Raw genomic sequence first — 4,978 nt, forward strand, 5'->3', positions numbered from 1 at the left:
CAGCTCCACCGTTTTTTTTTTTTTTTGACATCCACACATCGGTGTCGACCCAAGGCCTTAGACACCAGCGCACAATAACTGATTAATCAGGGCGAGATATGTGTAACGGCCACGCCAACAGGGGGATACGTGGGGACAGGGATGGGGACACCCGTGGCGGAAGTATTCCGACCACCCGTTGTGGGATTGGTGGTCGTCCTCACACGGCCATCCACAAACTCTGCCTCCCGGACGCCTGGGATTACCAGAGATGGGCGAGACTCTGAGGGAAACTCGAAAGAGGGAATTGAGAGTGACTCTTTCCCTCTCCCTCTCGTTTTTACGGTTCACTCTGCAGAGTGAGTTTTCCCCCTCTTTTGGAACTCTTCACGGCTTCCCTCCCGTGAAAGAGGGACACTCTCGAAACTCTCAACATTTGCCTCTTATTGTTAATCCAGCGCGCCTATGATGGCGGGAAATTCGAATTTCAATGAGCTTTTCTATCTTTAACGGGCGCGAAATTCGAATTTTTATGTATTTTTCTGCATTTAAACAAGGCAAAAATCCAAATGGCCGAACTTCACCAAAAATATAGTAATAGAATTTCATTATGAGGCGTGGTTTCAAACTAATTATACAATAATAAAATAGAAATTACTTAGATTAGTGAACATTAATTTAAACCTCACTGGAGGCGGTTTCGACGTGGATATTAATTTTTTAAATATATTTAGTGAATTTTTATTTCTATATTGAGAGGAATTAGAATTTATAATTATTTTTCCGCTTTAAACATATCAAAGATTTGGATTATTGAGTTAATATGCAATTGAATACAGCAGTGGCTTAGCCAATGGGGGAGGTGGCATGCAACCCCTGATCGTGTGCAAAGCAGTTCCATAACTTGCTATTAAACCAAATTAATCAAAGCTGGAATGCAAAATTTCATATTAAAAAGCGTATTTCGAACTTGGTCGCCGTTATTTTCATTATGATTATTTTAAAATAAGTAATATAAACAACTTTCCGCAGCATTGGAGGTTTTGTTTTTACTAATTGGGTAACCAGACTCGCTGCTCTACTAATTCCCCCTTCATATTATTTTACGAAATATATGCTTATTGTTTATGAAATTAGGAGTCACTCGTAGAAAGGAATATATTTAAACTAGCTTTAATACCCGACTTCGCCCGGGGTCTTAAGCTTATTGAATTAGTTCTGATTCTACAAATGGATTTATTGACAAATAGTTACACCAAAACAAAAATTTAGTTCAAATGGAAGAGGTAGTCTTCCAAAGAAGCACCCGGCCGAAAAGTGCTCAAAACAGAGGCGGCGTTTCCTCTTTGAACCGCAATTTGTACGTAAGAAAGGTAAACGCTGTAGCAAAAACGCAACACACGTAGCAAAAAGTCCTGAACTACTTAAAAATCCCAACTAAACGATTTCCCTTTCTTTCAAGCTAACTCCCCTTCTTCGAATTTCATACTAGCCCGTTAAAAAGGTTTAAAGGTCGGGACGGGCGCAAGGAACGCAAGAGGAAAACAAACGTTTTAAAACCAATAACGGCGCGACCACATTTAAAAAAAAAACTAGATCCGAAAAATAGACATGGGAAGTAAAGAGGTGCAAGTCGGAACCAGCGGGGAGTCTAGCATCCACTCTTTGTGTATCCGTAATGGAGGATGGGGCTGAAAGGGGGAAAACTAAACATGGACTCGCCCAGGAAAATACCGCCGAGACCAGCCGTAACAATAAATAAGGGAAGCAAAGAGGGGAAAGTCCAAAGTCGAGTAAATTAAAATTGAATTATGAGTAAAATAAAATTGAATTAGTAACCATTTCAGGTATTAGGAATTAGGTGCGTTTAGTTGGAAATCTGGCCGTTTTCGAGTTTTTAGGAACAGGACATACAAATAAATACTAACAAAAGGACAAAAACTTTAAGATTTATGTATAGATACTTTATTATTTTTCGTTAATTACAAAGTTTATTAATATTTAATTACGTTTGCTGAACGGTACCTTTTAGGAATATTCAGCCCAGAGCTATTTACATGAATGCGCAATAATTTTCTGTAAGAATAGGCTTATTGATAATGGAATTACGAAACACGAAGGGAAATAAATATTTTATTTTTTTATTTTCCGATAATTACATCAAAGTTAAAATTTTAATACTTACCTTTGCTTCTATTACCTTACTTCTTACTGGAAGTTTATTCATGTTCAGCCCAAAAGATAATGATAGGTGTAGGGGGGAAAATAAGTGGCTCAGATTGTATCTCCATAAAATGTTTATCCCGAGACTAACTACCCTCCTAATATCTGCTAACAATTATAATTTGAGCTTCCTGTCATCGAAATTACTTAATGGTGCAGAACCGATTTCAAGATCAAATTTATCCCTTTATGGAAATGGAAAAAACTAAATGGAGAATTGAAATTACATATTCCAAATAACTTTTTTAAATAAATTAAACACAGTAAAGATACACCTCTGAGCCCATATCCACCGACCGAATCTGTGTTTGGCAATAATTCAGTTCTTGGGCGGGGGCTACTGTTCATTTAGGGGCGCTCAGCATCCCCATAGGCATAGGGACCTGTACACGTCTAACAAAATATGTAATGCTAAAGGGTGTTGTCTTAATGGAAAAATGTTTTTACATCACCGATGCCTCCACTTATTAAAGGCACCAATATTACGGACGACAAATGGTTATTTATGTATATAACCATAAGTAAAATAATAACAATAAGTATGACACTTCCTATTGCTTTAATCTTAAGTTTCTAACCGAACCTTTTTCGACACTAATACTCTCTTCAAGCTGTGACTTGGACTCGCAACTTACTGTCCTTAGTGAATAATATTCATTGGGAATTTAACCCTAATATCGGAGAGTACGTCCTGAAATCGCGAGGGACTTTGGCTTGGTTTTGAAGCCAGATATTTCCGGTCAGGTGGAAGTCTCACGTGTTTAAGACACTAGGGGGCTCGCTGCTGGTAAAATATCTTGATTACGCAATAACTATGAAAATCAGTTCCTTTGTAAATCAAATTTTCATACTTATTGTAATTATGTTACTTATGATATAACGTAAGCTTATTTCAACTCTATTGACCAATACATTTTATGGTGACCTTTCTCCAAAATGAGAATGGTCCTGAAAAGGACCGTTTTTTTTGTGTGTACTCCACACCTCATCTGCCGACACCGTTCACCTATAAAGGTAAGACAATCTTAATACGATTTATGCCATCTGATATACTAATTTACCATCACTTACAGCAATTCATTCTACATTGCCCCACTCCTTCAATATAAGGAGGTAACCCACGTTCTTCATAGAAATACGATTTCTACGGTAGCGTGTAATGGAACCCGCTACCGAGAAAGTTCGTTCAACGTCGGCGCTGGCCGCAGGAATACTCAGTACCCTCTTAGCCAGCTCGGACAAAAGAGGGTACTTTTTCCTATATGTCTTCCAAAAAAATAGAATATCGCACTCTTCAGGCTGCGACGGCTCCTCCAAATAATTAGCGATTTCGCCCTTGTAGGACCGCTGCTGAATACGGCCTGGCTGTTCGGAAGTCCGGGCCGCTCGAACCCTAGACCACAGTCCACCTGATGGGTTAGGCTGTTGCTCCCGTTCTTCTTCACCCTCCTCGGGCATTAAACGGCCGGCAAACTCCGTCAGATGTCGAATTGCCTCTTTCTTTTCAAGTGAGCAAAAAATTCCTAAAGAAGAACCATCGTCCATGGCATTCGATACTGTAAAATTTCATAATTCAATTAACTTCTGGGAGTGGAACACAAATATGACTTTTTAATTATCTTACAAGGAAATAACGCAGTTTTCCCTCGAGGGTCTAACAAGGCCGCTACTACGTATTGGGCATCAACAACTTCCTCGAAGAAGCGAGTTTTCAACCGGCAGAGCAGTTCCTCGCGAAAATCATTGAAGTAGGGCGCATTCGCCCCGATATCTGGTCGAAAACCTCCAGAAGCGTCCCTATTACCAGATGAGCAACGGGCTCCCGCTTCTGGAAATTGTCGGTGGCGATTTTAATTGGCTTTAACAGACTCATTAGCTCTTTCATCTGGAAGAGATGGTCTGCACTTGGCAAATTTTCTGCGAAAGCTCCTGCCTCAATGAAGGTGCTCTTCAAAGCCGCCAGCATTCCATCCTACAGGGAAAAAAAGCAAAGGAAAAAAATTAAAAACCATCCAGGGCTGTCACCACCATTGATTTGAAAATGGTGCTTACTTGCACGAGTCGTTCCATGGCCATATAGATGGAATTCCATCGGGTGACAACGATGCCTTTGACTTCGAGGCCCCCTGGAGACCTCCTCCGAAATACTTCGCTCCATTTGGGGGAGCGATGAAAAAACGTCACCCACTCGTTCACTCTCTTTACCATTACTTCAGCTCTCACAATGGTTTTGAGGGAATTGTTTACGACCAACTGCAATGAGTGGCAAATGCACCGTACCCGGATCCACGTATCGTGCAACATCGCAAAAATTGGCAGGTTCTCTGGCTCATGGGATAACGTTGGCGACGCGGGTGAAGTCACCGGAATCAGAATTTGATTCAACGTATCCCATCCTATAAAAAGGTAAAACGTATATAAAACTCTACGTCTCTTTGGTTAGCGAGTCGGAAATTAAACTTGCCGTCGTCCAAAACGTTACTGTCGTCATCGTCGGAAATTGGCGATTCCAAATCGCTGATTTCGAGCGAATCTAACTAGTAGAGGCCGTGGATGAGCAATTTGAGCCAAACTCCCAGGGCTCCGAAACGACGTCCAACAAATTCACCGCTTTGCTGATGTTGGACGCGTTGTCCGCGCAAACGCAGGTGATCTGAAAATAAGGAAAATCTAATTAAATTATACCGACATCACTAAAATAGTAACAGAATATCTTACGGAAGACGGCGATAGGCCATATTCGGCTAAAATAGCTTTAATTTTGGCCAATATCGCA

This window comes from Leiobunum rupestre, chromosome 8, assembly GCF_980474605.1.
Source record: "Leiobunum rupestre chromosome 8, qqLeiRupe1.1.hap1, whole genome shotgun sequence".
NCBI classification, from domain to species: Eukaryota; Metazoa; Arthropoda; class Arachnida; order Opiliones; family Sclerosomatidae; genus Leiobunum; species Leiobunum rupestre.